At 40.2% G+C, this 18,851-nt stretch overlaps 1 protein-coding gene across 1 annotated transcript in view; it reads right to left on the reverse strand.

Moving 5' to 3' along the window:
- The window catches only part of LOC126191338 (cytochrome P450 6k1-like), a 43,375-nt gene extending 27,503 nt beyond the window's left edge, over nt 1–15,872 (reverse strand). Inside the window, exon 1 of the mRNA XM_049932172.1 lies at nt 15,852–15,872. The gene's annotated coding sequence lies outside the window, so the exon portion shown is untranslated. The remainder of the gene's footprint in view (nt 1–15,851) is intronic.
- Nucleotides 15,873–18,851: the final 2,979 nt, after the last annotated feature.

An 18,851-nucleotide genomic window follows, 5' to 3' on the forward strand; every position in this document is an offset into this window, starting at 1 on the left:
CTTCTCCTAGCTCTCCAGTCTCTCGACTTAATGGATGGTGATGTTCATTACATGTACTCATAAATAGATATACTCTTCAGCTCGGCTGGAAACCAAATTTCTCATCTCCTCTTTTTTACAAATATTTACATTCATACAGACATACTATACCCAAAAACTTGTAACGAAACAACAAGTTTACGCTTAACAATCACAATCTATTTATTTCCACGACACATTCTGGAGGCTTTAACCTCCATTATCAGGTGGATTTATGTGGCTCACAACAATACGTGTGTGTGTGTGTGTGTGTATGTGTGTGTGTGTGTGTGTGTGTGTGTGTGTGTTGTGATACGACTTTGGGATAACATGTGGTACTGTTTCCAATGGTTGCTGTCGTGCTACATCACATGCACCATCACACTTCGAAAACTTTGAAGACTGGAAATAAGGCATAAACCACTATTATAGGCACTTCATCATCTTCAGCTGTTTAGTCATGTAACGTCAGTCAGTCAAACCTTTTGTAGCTATTTCATACAGTTAGTGTGAACGTCACTAGTTGCATTTCCTCATGAAGCACATTTATGACGTTGTGCACATTTCTGAACTAGTTATTTCACTATAACAAATGAACAGAACACTGCCTCTGTTTATTTTCCTCTATAGTTGTTTTTGACTCTTCATTTTACTATTTATTAGAGAAAATGTTTATCCACTCCCTTCAGTTACTCTTTCTGTCCCCATGGCACGTCTGTTTGTCTGTTTGGCATGTCTGTCAAACAACGCATTGTTTGTGTGGGCGTATTTCTTGCAAGCACGATATTGACCTCTCAACACTAGTTCAGCAATATATTCTAAATTTTACCATAAATTGGTATGAATACCGTTAGTTACAATTGTTTCACGAATCGTATTTGTGACCTGGCATACCGTATGTTGCAGTATTAATGGTTTCACTACAATAGAGGTACACAATTGTGCCCAAACGTCCTTTCTCCTACAGTCATTTTTCGACCCTTCGTATTAGCTACTGATCCTGATCTGTTTCTCTGCTTACTCTAGTTACAGCATCCAGACCCATGATAAACTTTGCAAATTGTTATCGCCCACAAATTCGGTGCTAAGGCACTAATGGCCCAACTACACTTATTCAGCGATTATTTTCTAAGTTTCCCATCCTTAGTGTCACATGTCGTTTGTATTAAGTTATTTTATTCATCCTTAATATGTAGGATATCATGTGTTGGTTAATACAGTGATTATGTGCCCTTGCATTTTCCTCTATGTTTCATGGCAGCTATAGTTAGATAAATTCTTGTTCTACTTCTTTGTCTTATTTTTAGCTCCCACTCTGAGACCAAACTGAAGATACATATCTCATTAATTGATTAGCTCCAGTTCTTGCATGATGTCTGCATTTGTTTGGTGCCCTTACCCCATATTTGTACATGTATTACGATCCGTATGTAAGGACTCATGAGCTCTTTCTGCATTAATTGAATGCATTATTGTATTACATATCATTGATGTGTTCTTGTAGGACGACAGTACTATACTCCATACACTTCTAGATTTCTGACACTCATTGTTGGTGTGATAATTCAAATTTATTACAATCTTTTTTTAATTTTTAAAATTTTCCTTCCTTAATTTCCTGATATTCTTATCTAGCGTGTACTTACTTGTGGCATATTTTTCAGTACAGTTTTATTAAGATGAGCACTAGGAGGCTGAAAATGGTAAAGAAATAAATCTCTTTTTATACCTGTTTGTCGATTTTCTCAACAAATATATTTACAGTTGCTGCAGATGAATAAAGTACCAAATTTAACGTCAAGCCAGATGCAAAGAATCATCCACATGTAAAGGAAAAACAAACGGAAGACTCTCCTGATTTCCAACAACATTAATTTTGATAAACAATATACCATCATCAACGTAATACCTAAATATATCCTTGCTTACACGAAAGTGCCTACAAATGTGCATAATAACAAGTGGACTTAGAAACTCATGAAGTTTGTCATGAATGATAGGATAAAATGTACCTTCATAGAAAAAGACAAATTGAATGTTAGTGACTAGAGAATACACAATGAAATCACTAGTATGTTACACAGTGTACACCTGGACAATTCATGACGATGAATGGCTACCGAAATAAAAATATCTTATTCAAAAGAGACATGATAAAAAAATTAAAAATGCTTGTTGCCATGCCCTCTTCCCCTCCACCTACCCCCAAAAAATTCGTAAGAATATTTCTATTTTTACATATAGTAGAAATGTACAAATTTCTCGTCTTTTATTTATTAATTCATTTATCCACATCCAAAGAAAGATTAAAACACAGCATAAACGTCCAAAGAAAGATTAAAACACAGCGTAAACGTAAAGGTACAACCTAATATTAATGACAGAGAGAATTTCACACTTTCTGAATCCAATATCCAGAACCTTGACTGGCACAGTCATTCGCTGTAAACAGGCCTCCTGCATCACAGGGTCCACTCTTATTATTACAAACCAACAAGTGTTCACTCACAAAGCTCATCGTCACTGAGCCTTGCTTCTACAAAGTAGGCTTCTACCTTGTCACCCCTTTTCTTAATCAGTTGATCTTTTTTGTTTCGTGTTGGAGACGGCGGCCTGGTGTTAGCTTCTCTGTTGCTGTCCATAATCTTCCAAGGGATATTATTCTCCACGGCTCAGAACAGCAGGCTTCTGCTGAAGTTGGACTGGTGCTATCGTAAGGACGAAGCTTTTCCAGGACCTAAATCATGACGGAAAAACACGAGCTCCCAATAATTGATGCCTTAGATCCGTTTTTCCCTTCTTCTTTTCAGTGTCTGTTACTACTTCTTCTTACATCTCGATGTGCTGTGAGTTTATAGGTCTTATTGACTTCATTCGGTCTTATACACCCTGTGACTATTCTGCCTTGCCAACCAACGTGATCAGCATTCGCAGAGTTCCTCCAGAAGGAGTGGCGTAACATGCAGCAGAGGAACACAGAGAAAGAGTGGATGTGCAGAGGGCTCTGGCCTGTGCTCCCTACGTGAAGTTTGTCAGTCTGGAGGTGAGACTGTTTCTGGTGTCCAAATGGAGCTGTTTTTATGTTAAGACACAATCCAGTTTCAACCCCAATTATTGGGGAGCGGGCGTACACAATGATTTAAACTGTGACCTTTTCAAGTAATGTTCAGCTTTCTTCTTGTTTACATATTCAATACTGCGATGCACACAGTTTAATCTGGATTGAGTTTCAAATGGTTGTTTCCGTTAGTAGCAGGTAACATGTTCTTCGAGAGCATAGATCAACTTGGATTCAATTTCTTCAAATGTCAATCCTTGAGCATCGGCAGCTGTGTCATCTGCATAGACGAAGGATCTTGAGTGGCTGCTCATTGGTATATATATTAAGACACTAACATAGCCTAATTAAAACCTCATTTGTCAGTGCCAGCAATAGCAAATGGTTCAAATGGCTCTGAGCACTATGGGACTTAACTTCTGAGGCCATCAGTCCCCTAGAACTTAGAACTACTTAAACTTAACTAACGTAAGGACATCACACACGTCCATGCCGGAGGAAGAATTCGAACCTGTGACGGTAGCGGTCGCACGGTTCCAGACTGTAGCGCCTAGAGCCGCTCGGCCACCTCGGCCGGTCAACAATAGCAACAACCTCCATTAACATTGAGGGAATTTCTCGACTACCTTTCAGAGCGTACAGCAGAATGTTAACTACCAGTTGCGTAAATGCCAAGGAATTCTAGAAATTACGCGCTATGTTTAACATAGGATACTTTCAGTTGCTCGAGCGGGGTCATCGCCACGTGGACGGGCTTGTGGCCCAACCACTTGCAGAGCAAACTCCAGCCAGGAAGAGGCGTACATCTGCAAGTTGCCTGTTCTGGCTGTCAACAACATATTCGAGACGGTTCAGGAGTCAATAAGTGGAACCGGAAGACAACAGGAAGTCAACTAAGTAAAGACAGGAAGAATAGACCCCATGGAAAGAAAGAAAAAATGAGAGAAAGATTGACTTCCTGAACGTAGGTGGAATCGACTGCAATAAACATCATCCCCTTCGTTTACTCTCTCACAAAAACTTACGCTGCAGACTGTGTTCACAGTTCTAGTGCTGAGTGACACATTGGTAATGGGGAGTCCATCCTATCATTCTGTATTGTGTAAAGTCAAAGTATAGACCTAGTTGCTAACATAGTTCTTAAATTAAATTCGTGGCACATGTAATGGTCCAATATTTTGATGAATCTTTTTCAGATGCTGTATTCCTCTGAACTACGATTTCTGGAATGTCATGCCAAACAGATTTACTGAGATCTAGACAAATGACACTAAGAACTGTTATTATTAAACCATTAAAGCATTTTAAATTTTTATTTCTTATATTAAAATCGTTCCCACTTATATGTGGTGGTGATGGCAACTTCTTTTTGGGGGAGGGGTTAATGAGGGGGCTAGTAGGAGAGACAATATCCGACAGTGACACAGTGACCCCATCACCCCCCTCCCACCCTCCCCCCTCTAGAGCAGAAACCTGGATCAGCACCTGAGCAGCAGGAGCTCATGATAGTCAGTTGTATGAACGTAGGGAATTCAGCTGCTGTACCCTGTATCGCAATGGTAAGCACAGATATTTACTGAGAGCAGACTGACTAGGGACAGACTGTCACCATCTCTGGGTTAACACTTGGCCACTTTGTAGATACACCTCAGTCAGGCCAGAAGTCTTTGTAACTGAAATTTCAGAGCAAAAATAATTCTTCGAGAGGTTTCGTTCTCCAAGTCACGTCCTAGTCCTCACCTGTTCACACCAGGAATCCGTAACATCAAGCCAGATCAAGTCGACCTCTCTCATTAGTCAACAGTTTAAATTGCTTTTTAGTTATTACTAACTGTGAGACTGAATCTCGGATAACACCTGTCTTTGAAAACAGACAGAATGCAGCCATCCTGACAAGAAGTAAACTTCTTTTATGTGTCATTTATTGATAATGGTCGATGCAAAGATCTTTCATCATTTTTTCTGCAAGACTAAAATTAAAATTCTGTAGTGATTTGACTTCAAAAATACATATGTGTGTACCAAAGTAAAATCCCCGTGCACTGTGGGTAAAACATGAAGTAAAGTGTGCTGCAGCCAAAACAGTGATCATAGATTTCAGAGGGTTTTTCTCGATATTCTTCGTGTTGGAAAGATAGCGTATCACTTACAGCCAAGGTATTTGCTGCCTCAGTCGTGAGAACAGAATGTCGGATGTTCCCGTTTTTATTTGCCTTCAGTTTTATTAGGTAGTTACAGAGCGCTTATAACACTCAAGTTAATGTCTTAATTTTTCGGAATGTTTTTAACAATGTTAGGTTTAGAAGTCCAGCACTGATGACTGTTCTTTCTGCCTTCAAGTTACTGAAAGAAAAGCAACAGACGGTTTCTGTTTTTATTAAGGACATCATATACCAGAAACGTACGCATGCAACTCGAGCGACACATTTCTTGACATTTTGAAAGGCAATAACAAAAATATAATGACATCAGTTTATGACTATTTGAAATATCTAATTGCACGCAAATGAGCCAACCGTCTTACTTCTTACGACCGGAAAAGTTTAACTGCTCACAAGTGAACCAAGCCACTTACTTCTCACGACATCTGAACACTTTCAGTTTTACAGTCATTGAAGGTGCACCATACAAATGAGAATATTTGCATCTGCATGTGGACAGAAACTGAGCGTCCAGAATCATCTAATGAGACAACGTCAGCAGTCCATCATAAGCTTCTGATGACTGGTTTTCCTCCAGAGTAAGAAAGTCATACCGATGTACTCTGTTGATTGAGTTTTAACTGTAAGTTTGTCCTGAAGAATGCTAATGTTTCTGACCTTGACACTTTGCTTAAAAACATTACAACATTACGGAGTCGAGTGTAAATATAACAATGACCTCGACTCTCATCGCCTGAACGTCGAGTTAGATGCAGAACCTGATGTTGAGGAAGACGACGAAGAGCGTCCTTGCAAACAAAGGGAAATATGTGAAACGTTGCGAATATGAAAATTGATTGCTGCAGGAAAATTGTGACTTATTTTCCACATTAACAGATTGTCAGAAATACGATTTAATTATTAATAAAAAATTACGCAGTCTTTAGACTGTTCTAGTCTCCAACCAACGCTTTTAGAACACCTCTCATATGTATATTTTGCCTAACAGTTTTGATGGCGAACCCAGACATTTCCAAAATATATTTCAATTTGCAAACTGTTTGTCTTGCCAACCCGACAGGAAATTGCACAAGTAAATACAGAGATAATGTGTATAACACCATGCACACAGTTTACATACAAACGTTTTTGCTGTGTCTTGAAAAATTAGTAATAGGAGAACTGTGATTTTCATCTGAATGCCTCACTTAATCTGCACAGAAATCTACTAGTTCAGGAGTTTGACCAGAGCAGTAGTGACATTTAAATGAAAATTCTATAATAGTTATACGAACAATTGTAGAGATAACCAACTAAACGGCAGTTGCTATATCTTATATTGCTGTCAAATTTAGATAAGCATGTAGTACTATCCAACAAATCAGACATATGATAACGACTAACAACAGCATTGACCATGAACAGTTCATTATAGTTTTAATTACTTTATTAACCAGAGCAATAACACAATCTCTTGTGCCCACATGGTTTTAGGCTTTTACTGAACTGCAAGAACTGATTTAATATCTGTTTCACAAAGCACCCACTGTGTCATCGACTGCACTACTGTATGCAAATTGTGTGTGTGTGACTGCTTGATATTCACACTTTTCCCATATTCTTCGAAAACATTTAAGTCTGTTTGCTGTAAGTATTCTGATCCGGCAGAATCCGTGTTCTCCAAGTGGAAATGCTACATGCTTTTGTAAAAAGGTGCCAGAACAGGATCTGTATGCCACAAAATGTAAAACTGTTTCGTATTTTTATCAAGTTGATGATGTGTAACACATATAAACTAGCATAACGAGTCTCGAGGACGCAATTTATAGTGGAGCTAAAACTGAGTTCATTCCGACTAATACACATCACCGTTCACTTATTAATACACAGACTCGTCTAATACTCAGTAGCCTCTACAGTAAAAAGGTACCAGTCATGGCAGCAAAGGAATCACTTCTGAAATATATTCCACGAGTGTTGAGCCAGTTGCCAGCTCGTACTGATAAGTTGCCAGTGCGCCAGAGACAATTCTACTCCATCACTGGAGACGGATTGCGCGACATACTGACAGAGGGCGCTAGTAAGGGGGGAGCAGTGCACTCAAAGGCGAGGGGCCTGCGCCAGTGCTAATTCGGTCCATACCCTTAATAGTTATAGCTTGATGTCAGCTATTAAGCAGCACATTGTGTTTCAGATGGACTGCAGCAAGTGTTTAAGCCAAATGTGGGGTGACGTGATTTCTTCAGTTTCAGTTCACAAGTTCGCATGAGTGGAGGTGATCACAATAATCATGCAGTTTGCATTTAGCAGTAATCGTTGGCAGTGTGAGGTGCATTTCCAATCTATGGGAGTTTACTTCCAAGCGAGTCTCAAATTCTTGTCGTTAAGTTACGGAGTGATGCACGTGGGTACTCGGCATCCCATGCAGCAGATGGTGTAGTGCATATAATTTTACTGAAGCCATTATACGAATTCGCCAACTGAACCTGAAGAAATTGTGAGTGACTCGTTAAAGACCCATTTCCTTGTAATGCACCTGGCTAGTCTTTGGGGGATTTAAAAACAAAATTAACTTAATGTCGTTCTTATGCTGAAAAGACGTGCCTCATAAACCCCTGTGGCGCCTCGAAAGTTAAACAAAAATTCTGGGAGGAACAGCACTGAGGCCTTTACTATATTGTCACGTGGTTATCTTGTGTGCTGAGAGAAATGTTGTTGTTTTGTGTAAGCTGTTCCAGTGTGTACTTCTTTAGAAGGTCATGAGTTTTTTAACAATAATTGAAGTGAGTATTATTTCTATATGGGCTATATGCATTTGAATACAGAGAGTACATGTCCAATAGTGTGCGGAGTGTGAGTAAGTATGCATCATGTACGTACATTGACGGCGGGTGCAACTAGGAGGCCGTAATTATTTTCAGCTCAAATTTAATTTTCATTGTTCATCAATTTTATAGCAACTATGTGTGTGTAATGATGTACACTGAAGCGCCAAAAAAACTGGTATAGGCTTGCGTATTCAAATACAGAGATATGTAAACAGGCAGAATACGGCGCAGTTGTTAGATCGGTCACAGCAGCTACAATGCCACGTTATTAAGATATAAGTGATTTTGAACGTGGTTTTATAGTCGGTGCACTAGCAATGGGACTCACCATCTCCGAGGTAGCGATGAAGTGGCGATTTTCCCATACGACCATTTCACAAGTGTACCATGAATCTCATGATCCTGCAAGAACGGGACCAACGGCAACTGGAGAGAATCGTTCAATGTGACCGAAATGCAACCCTTCCGCAAAATGCTGCAGATTTCAATGCTGGGTCATGAACAAGTCTCAGCGTGTGAACCATTCAACGAAAAATCATCGATATCGGCTTTCGGAGCTGAAGGCCCGCTCGTGTACCCTTGATGACTGCACGACACAAAGCTTTACGTCTTGCCTGGACCTGTCAACACCGACGTTGGGCTGTTGATGACTGGAAACATTTTGCCTGGTCTGACGAGTCTGGTTTCAAATTTCGTCGAGTGGTTGGATGTGTACGAGTATGGAGACGACCTCATGAATCCATGGACCCTGCGTATCACCAGGGAACTGTTCAAGCTGGTGAAGGCTCTGTAATGATGTGGGGCGTGTAGCTGGAGTGATATGGGACCCCTGATACGTCTAGGTACGACTCTGACAGATGATTGGTTCAACTGGCTCTCAGCACTATGGGACTCAACATCTGAGGTCATCAGCTCCCCTAGAATTTAGAACTACTTAAACCTAACTAACCTAAGGATATCACACACATTCATTCCCGAGGCAGGATTCGAACGTGCGACCGTAGCGGTCGCGCAGCTCCAGACTGTAGCGCCTAGAACCGCTCGGCCACACCGGCCGGCTCTGGCAGGTGAAACGCACGTAAGCATCCTGTCTGATCACCTATCCATTGTGCGTTCCGACGGCCTTGGGCAATTTCAGCAGGACAGTGCAATACCCGACGTCCAGAATTGCTACAGACTGGCTTCAGGAACACTCTTCCGAGTTTAAACACTTCTGCTAGCCACCAAACTCAACAGACATGAACGTTATTGATAATATTTGGGATGCCTTGCAACAGCCCTGCTAGATTCCTGGTGTCAGTTCCTTCCAGCACCACTTCAGACATTAGTCGAGGCCATTCCACGTCGTGATGCTCACGGGGACCCTGCACGATATTAGGTAGGTGTACCAGCTTCTTTTGCTCTTCAGTGTATATTGCATGTTTGTACATTTGCCTTCTTCTGTAGATGGAATTTGGGCAGATAGAGTGGGTCGCTTATGTATCTGAATTAATAAATTATATGATGAAACTTGAAAAGCTGTTATTGGAATGATATAACATGCCACTGGATCAGTTTGCTTGCTTCAAGAAAGGAGAATTTCTAATCATGAAAATTTTCTTTTCACTTGTTTTTTTGTAACAATCATAAATGTGTAAGTAGAAGTTGTTCGATGTTATATACAGAATTTTCTGTTTCTTTCGGCTTATATTGAACACTCAATTTAAACTGTTTGAAGTTCATATGTTAAAATTATATAACTAGCATGTTTAAAGGTTAGACATCTGAGATCCAAATAAAATTTGTGGAAGACTTTTGTAGGTTGTGGACTACCACCTTAAGCTCTGCTGCGCTCCGGAAAAAAATCCAGTTGGATATTAAAAAACTGTTGAAGTTCTTCCCCGGCAAAACCAGAGGCAGAGCAGAATGGGTTAATGGACAGTCACAATGTCAACAAGAGAGAAATGCTGATGGGGTAACATCCGACACGATAGCAAAATCAATTGTAAAACCCTGGACAGGCTGAGTGCTCAAACAAGTAACATAAGAAAACGACGTCATGGTGACAAAGCGACATCATCATAACGATAGCAGCGCAAGGTGACACAAAAAAGCCTACAACGTCAATGGCAATCTGGTAGCCGAGCTGCCGACTACTGAGGCAATGCAGGATACACAGTCTGTGCTGCGGCTAGCTGCGAGGCCCATGAAAAAGACAGGCCATGGTGCTTAATCAAAGCAGGTGACACTGCAGGTGTTACGAGTGCCAGCACCCATCTTCGGTAGGGAGAAAATACGGTGATGCAAATTTAATAATTCTTGACTGTGTGATGAAATGCATGCAAACTCTCAATAACACACGACATCTTTGGTGCGTATCTTTTCAATTACGCCTTGCACGGAACCGATCTTTCGCAAAGAGTAGGGGATAAGCCGACTAGAGTGACGTCACAACTACGTTGTGGGGCTCGTATGTTTGTAACGCCGGAAATGCATATCCTCCTATTTACATCTATAGTACTATAAATGTATTTCCTTATTTTGTTACCTCAAGCTATGACGTTTCTGTGTCTTTGTATATTGTAATTGTTTTACTATTTGTATATTTATGCATTTATGTCGATGTATAATTGGTTTGTTTTGTAAATACTATTTGTATTTTTACGCTGGGTCTTGCCTAGGGAAAACTATGCTATCGAACGAATACATCGATAGGTCGTGTGGAGAACCAAAGTGTTTAGGATCTTTGGTAGTATTAACTCTGCCTCGTGGAGCGCGGGCAGAGCAGAGAGAGTCTGGCTGGAGTAGTGCAGTGGAGCAGGTGTGTTGTGTGACGCTCCCGCGAGTTGCCGCGCTTTCGGGGTTTGGCAGCATGTAATTGCGCTCGACTTTCTATAATAGTTTCTGACACGGTGTCGCGGACGGGAAGCATTAGCTGGCGCACATCAAGAGCCCGTTTCGCCTGGTGACCGTGTCGAGAAGGAGGCGCGCCAACATCCAGCTTCTGCAACAGCGACGGCCGAAAATGAGTGACTGTCGCCACCTCCTCGATCGACGGCTTCAAACCTTGAATCAACCAACAAGGAAGACTGGAAGTACGTAAAGTTTTAGAGCTGTATGGCAGGCCTCAGCTTTTAAAACTGTTGCATCACAAAAATACAGCAACTTAGCATGAACCTTTGTTGCTCATTGTCCCAATTGCATTACCAACTAGGGTCCCTTCCTTTTCTGGAATGAACCCGAGTGTCGTTGAAATTCATACGCCAGCATTAAAGTAATATCATTCCATTTCACTGCTTTAATTTCAAAGTTCAGTTAAGGTATTCATAGCTGGCTACAATATTTAGATTACACAAGCACAAATTAAGAGTGCGAGTTTTGGTACCATATTTTAGCTTACCTGTGATTGCAGCTCAGCTTGGTACATACTAAATTTTACTATTGTTAATTGTTCAGAATCATTTAATTCAAGTTCAAAGTTAAATCTCTTATTTCTAAATTGCGTAGTTTCAAGTAGCTTTTGAAATGATTGTTGAGGTAGCCCAAGAGTAACCTTATTTTATTGAATTTCGTAGTGCTTCAGAAACAAAGTCCACTATTAATTTCAGTCACTAAGTTAACTTTCAATTTTCCGGTTTTATTAATTTTTTTGCTAAATTAAGTCAGAGTGTAGCGAAATTTATTACTTCTGACAAACATTCAGTTTTCACACAACACATGTCAACCTTCAGTTGCCACGCTTTTCGTGCTAATTATATGTGCAATAACCTTTCTTTTTCAGTTATTATAGTAGTTGTCCACAGGACTGGCGACCGTAATTTCCCCAAATCTCAAATATACAATTAACACCAATTAATTGTTAACGTAACGACCGCACATTTACTTTCTTTATTAATTTTACCGTTTTCTCGAAATTAATTTTCACCAATTTCATTTGCACTTTTCCTTTCATTTAGATGTAACCCTTTCCTCCCTCTTTACCGACAGATTAATTTCTGTGACGATTGCTTTTCCCAAATTTCCACTAAATACATGGGGTTTAATTTTTCACTGTCATTAAGGTCAATAAGTGAGGGTGAGGTTACATGTTTCGTTGGCCCCAGCTAGCTGGCTGTGACGTCATGAGGTGGTGGGTGCAAACCTGCCTCGCCGCGGCAGCCGAGACAGCGAGATGCGCCGGTGTCATCGCATAACGGCGTACCCAGTGCCCTTTTGCCGACTGCAATCGTGGCAGCCACGAAGTATGACAACTGTGAACCTCTGATCAATATACGGTGAGTCCAAAAAGTATTCGTCTAGCTGCTTATCTTTTAGAAAACAATGTCTGTGTAATATGAAAAGAAATGTATACAAAATCTAAAGAGCCAGTCATGTAAGAAGTACCTCGGTAAGTCATTTTTGTTGAAAAGCAAGGAAAGTAATACATCCAAATCGACAGCAAAGTTAACAAAATAGAAAATGTAATACAAGAGCTGGTTCATAAAGTATTCGCCACCATATAAATATGCCGAAATTCTGCGCCCAGTGATTAAACTATAGCGCTGACCCGCAGCACACACTAGAGTCAACAGTACGCGGCCCCACTCTATCGCCTGTTGTCGTTCTGAACGGCGTCGATACAGTGCAGTTAGCGTCATGGGCCATAAGGGTAGTGAGACGACGCTGACCGAAAGGAAACTTACTCTGCGCTTACATAATCAGTGCAAATCTTCTTTCGAGATTGCTAAAGCAGTCGGTAGACATAGATCGACGGTTCGGTCCATAATAGATAGATTTTGCGCAACAAAATCATTAAGAAACCAACCGCGTACCGGACGCCCTCACACTTTGACTGACGCAGACGTGAGATTTATCTTGAGGGAAATGAAGAGGAAACCTAGAATCAGCGCTCCTAAGTTGGCTGGGGAGTTATAGTCTATGGGAAAGAAGGTATGTGTCAACACAATCAGAAATACTTTCAAAACGTATGGGTATCACGGCCGGGTAGCGCGGAGGAAATTTTCGGTTAGTGAACAGAATCGAAAGAAGCGTCTTAGTTTTACGATGGAACACAGATTCAAAAAGGAAGACTTCTGGAATAGAGTAATATTTTCTGATAAGAGTAAATATAACGTATTCTGATCGGACGCCAGGCGTATGGTGTGGCGTAAGAAGAATGCGGAGATGTTTAACGCAATCTTGTGCCAACGGTTAAACACAGTGGTAGCTCCCTGATGGTGTGGGGCTGTATGAGTGCTGCACGTGTTGAAAAATTACATTTCATAGAAGGTACATTGGATCACCATATATACAGATTCAAAAAGGAAGACTTCTGGAATAGAGTAATATTTTCTGATAAGAGTAAATATAACGTATTCTGATCGGACGCCAGGCGTATGGTGTGGCGTAAGAAGAATGCGGAGATGTTTAACGCAATCTTGTGCCAACGGTTAAACACAGTGGTAGCTCCCTGATGGTGTGGGGCTGTATGAGTGCTGCACGTGTTGAAAAATTACATTTCATAGAAGGTACATTGGATCACCATATATATATCAACGTTTTAAAGGACAATCTGAATCTTAGCGCAGAAAAATTAGGTCTGCAAGGAAATTACATTTTTCAACAAGATAACCGCCCAAAGCATACGGCTCTAAATACAAGGCTGTGGCTCCTGTACAATACCCCAAAAAATCTTAACATCCCTCCTCGGAGACCAGGCATTAATCCTGTTGAACACTTTTGGAAAGCACTGGAAGATAGCATCAGGAAAGACACGTTTCTAACAAGAGAGACCTAAAAGAAGCACTTAAAGACTAATCGAACGAAATTCCAGCCTCTCTGACTTGGTCAAGTCGATGCCCAGACGACTACAAGCAGTAATAGCTGCAAAGGAAAAGCCCACTAAATATTAATTTTTTTAATTCAAATCATATTTTCAGATTGTAAATTAAAAAAAGATATAAGTGGACGAATATTTTTTGATGTCGCCCTTGAATAAATTCTCCATTTTGTCAAATTTGTTATCGCTATGGATGTATTTATTTCCTTGTCCATCAATTAAACGTGACTTACCAAGCTTCGTTGCATATGACTGGATGTTCACATTTTATGTTCCCTTCCTTTCATGTGACATATATTTAGCTTTTTTTTTAAATTACAACTAGACGAATACTATATGTGCATTTTGATAACAACGTCTCATTAGCGCAAACTCGGCCGTTCTGGCAAAAGAACAGAATGTGAGCAGGACAAAACTCAGTGTGAAACCCCATGATAACAAAATGTTATTGTACTAAAGCGAACTTTTCAGTGTTATTGTTAGACGGTGACGCCTGTTTCAGTATAAAATAATGCCCACTAGCATTATAGGCACAGGAATGCATAACACGAAATTTCCTACAAGTCTGGAAGTTTGTCAGTTAGGAAAATCCTTTGTTTAGCAGAGGAGAGACACGAATTTATGCTAACTCTACAGCCTCGTGCATACTTGCAGTTCGTTGCTTGCAATATTTCAACAGCGTACACAAGTGCTATAATTCTCAGTAACACTATAGAGGAGATATAGCTAAAACCACTGACATGCGACGTTGTATGAGAAAAAATATTTTTCTGTATTATGAAATTAGAGATTGAAAGATGTTTGGAAGGATTGCGATAAAAAAAAACAAAAGGGATACATAAAATTCCATAGAAATTTCTCAAATTTAGGGGGGGAGGGAGGGGGGGAGTGACACCCCAATAATTCCTGAAGGTACAACGTACAATCTATGAGTCTGCAGACACATGTTGACAACGTCAAAGGTAGATAAATGAGAGAACTATATCATAATCAGATAAACAGCTCATGTATCCAAGTTCCAGACAAGAATAGCATAAAAAAGAACTGAAAATGAACTTGATGAAGTGTTATATGATGGTGATATGGCTTTAGGAAAAACAAAGGGGCCAGGAAAGTAATTTTAGCGTCGCATTTGATAAGCGATGCAACATTTTAGATGAATGAAGACAATTTCATACGATTTGCTATCTTAGAAAAAGCGTTCGACAATGAGAAATGATGCAAGAGATACGAAATTCTCATGAAAATAGGTATAATCTGCAGGGAAAAACGTACAAGATGCAAGAGGGAAGAATAGAATGGAAAGCCAAGAGAGAAGCGCTCTCGTCAAAAAGGGCGTAAGACAGATACGTAGCCCTTCTCTTCTGTTGATCAACCTGTACATCGAAGAAGCAATATGAGAAACATAAATTCATTGTGAAAGAAAATCACTGATGAGATTGGCGTAATAAGTGAGGGTAAATTACAAGACCTATTGCATGGACTGAAACGTTTAATCAGCGTAGAAAATAGACTCAGATTAAGCCAAAGGAAAACGAAGCGGCAGTACATTAATCATGAAGTTAACATCAAAGTTGGGAACAGTGCAGTACACGTACTGAAGGGATTCTGCTACCTTCAAAGCAAAATAATGCATGACGAACGTAGTAAGGAGGACATAAAAAACAGACTAGCACGTCTAGGTGAACATTCCCTGCTAAGACAAATCTGTCGGTAACAAACGTAGCCCTCAATTTAAGCAGCATCAAACCAGTTAAAAGACTGATGACGCAAAAAGAAAGTAAGAAGCCTGATCTCAAACCCAACAGGATAATTTCGAATCCTAATCTTTAGCTGATAATATGAATTAAATTTCTAAACTATTATTGTAATTCGATGTACAGAGCTGCACGGTTGTGTTTGTGTACATGTGTGTTCACTACAAGCGGCTAAAATCTGACGGGTTTAGAAGGAAGTCAGTTGCAGAATGAAACATGTTTGCTGTGACGACTGAGCAGCGCAATACTTGCCTGTTGGTGATATAGCTGCTGTTGTGGAACACTGTGAGATATATTCTGCACGCCGCTTAAATAGGCGACACGAGTTGGAGTTATGCAACTCACTCGTCCCCACGTGACTGCGAAAAAGATAAAAGAACACACGCGCCTCGGTTGTAGAGACGAGCGAAACTCATTCAAGGGATCTGATCAGAATCGCTGACTCACTACCTCTATTTAATGGCTCACCATTCACTATTTACTTAGTAAAATAAATGAAAGGTAGGCGCCTTGTCTTTTTAGTAGCTGTATGTTCACCATATTTTCTCCTATTTTGATAGAACACTGAAAATGGTAAACCGCTTTCCGTTATTTCCCTTCTAGTGTTATATTTTCCAAAAAGCCATACATTTCCGTTTCAGTAAAAATTAAAAATATAGCAACAAAATCCATACTCCATCCATATTATTAAAATGGATATACGCATGTATATATTTTCCACATCTCCTAAACCACAGAACGGGTTTCAACCAAACTTGGTACACATATCAGCTACCGTCCGGAAACACCTACCTGTCAGATGGGAGGGGGTCGGGGTGAAATAGGTGTTTAGCCCACGACGACCAACTACCAATCTTTCTTCATCCAGTGTTTAGGGATGAGAGCGCTTGGTGACTTGCAACAAGTCACTTGCAACAGACTTTACACACAATTTCAAACCTTTACGAGAGCTTTTCGCGCTGACTCCTCCCACAAAACGGTGAAAGCAAAAAAATTTATACATTACTACATTTTCGCTGCTCGTATGGTAAAACTTCCACATCAGACTGGACATTCTAATTTATTACTTCTTTACCACTAACTCCACTCCCGACTAATTGTGCAGAGAATATTCACATATACCAGTGAAAGTATCTACAAACTTATATCATTTTATGGCTGAAGATATGATGTCATAAATATTGATCTACTTCAGAACTAAACTGAAAGGCGAAATTTGCCAGAGATTCAGGTGAAATATGTGTACAAAATGTTAAATAAAAGTGAGGTATATGTAACATGCGCATACACTGGCGAAGACGCGATCACAAAACTCGCCCTAAATCCCTGGATCGATTACAGCTTAACTTGGTGCACATACTCCCATCCAGAGAGAAATGCTGTGTGATTAAGAAGAAAGTTAAGGTCTCAAGGGTGTTGAATTCACGTCTCCTTATGATAAAATTTTCGGCACTTTTTTTCTTCGCGGAAGTTGCAATTACATTAAAAATCCAGAGCCTACTACATACAAGCGAACTCAGTAAAACTGACGTTTAAGAGCATACACGAAATAGATTTTAGTTACACCACATTCGTTTGACCAATGGTGCGCTAAATTATTGAAATTCAGAATATCATGTAACTAAAAACATTTTCTAAAGATAGCGGAAAGCATATTTGTTTCTGAGTTTGTGTGGTCTGAGAGCAAAACAATTTGGCTTATCACAACTTTTAAAACATAATGTGTACAGTGGCATTGGTTGTTCTTAAATCAAATGGTTCAAATGGCTCTGAGCACTATGGGACTTATCATCTGAGGTCATCAGTCTCCTAGAACGTAGAACTACTTAAACCTAACTAACCTAAGGACATCACACACATCCATACCCGAGGCAGGATTCGAACCTGCGAGCGTAGCAGTCACGCGGTTCCGGACTGAAGCGCCTAGAGCAGCTTGGCCACCGCTGTATTCTTCACTCACTCTGTTAAATGTTTATTCTTGCTGCTGGCCAAATTTCTTGAAGCAGAGAGGTTCTTAGTTTGGTGTTTCAAGAATAGCAGCTGTTAAACAACTGCGTTAGTATTTTAATTTTTCGCTGTACTACACTTCCGTAAATACATGAAAGATTTGCGTTTTCGTACATTTTCCGAACTTTGGAGGGAGGGAGGGGGGAGGATATATCTTTCTTATCCCTCTCGCAATTGGTTCCGTCACTGTCCTGGACGAAGGGTGCTGCTATTCATACAGTCATCGAATATTCTGGAATGTACAAACCTTACAAACACAAGAAATCCACAGAGACTTTTAGAAATGATAAATAATAAATACAAACGATGGTTGGAATTCGGGTGCGAACCGCCGACTCGCAGCAAACTACAAGTGTCGCTGCTCAAATGGCACACTGCTTGCACCTCAGTTCGCGACAGTTTTTGAGCAGGGTACCGATGTATTTGCTCGGTCGCTCGTACTCCGCTTATTATGCATGTTTAACATCTCTCCATTAACGTGTTGTAGTTATTTCTATGCTATGACAGGTAATGTTTGCTTAAATAGTTATAATTTTCATGAATATTTGTGATGTTTGCCAAATGATTTTAACGTTCAGTTGTAAGGAATAGTTTACTTGTAGCATGCGTATAGTTTAATAAACATTCTATGTTACAGATCTACGGGGCAACACAATGTTATCATACAGAAAAAAAACTACACCTAGATCTGGAATCGAACTCTCCGCGTCAAGTATTCTAAGACAATCCTCTGTCCATTGCTCTAACTGGGCAGCACTGCAATTTGTTTTGAATGAAGGCACGTGTCGTAGAGTGCTGCCAACTTACCGTTCTACGACGTTCATTTTCTACTGACAGTGGACAGACCGTTAGCTGTTGGCTGGGCTGAGTCCAATGCCACTTGTTGTAAGTTTAAATCGTTGTCCCCCACCATTCTGATGTCACTGTTTCAAGAACTGCTGCCCTAAGTTTGGAGCTGATGTGTCCTAAGTTTAGAATGGTGGAATATTAAAACAAATTACCCCGTCCTCAATTTAAAGTGTTAGGGAATTAAAAAGCTTGAATTTACCTAAGTTTAAAATGGCGGGCAGCTAAAAAATCTGTTTATCCAAAGTTAAAAAGGAAGGGGAAACATAGTGGTTGTCAGAACTAGATCACTTGTCCTAACTATATGGCTAGCTGGTGCAACCTGTATATTTACCAAATACTTGCGTCTCCCGTATGTAATGGAACTGGACTGGGAGTGGGATCCACCTGTGTGTAAAC

Source organism: Schistocerca cancellata, chromosome 6 (assembly GCF_023864275.1).
Source record: "Schistocerca cancellata isolate TAMUIC-IGC-003103 chromosome 6, iqSchCanc2.1, whole genome shotgun sequence".
Taxonomy (NCBI): Eukaryota; Metazoa; Arthropoda; class Insecta; order Orthoptera; family Acrididae; genus Schistocerca; species Schistocerca cancellata.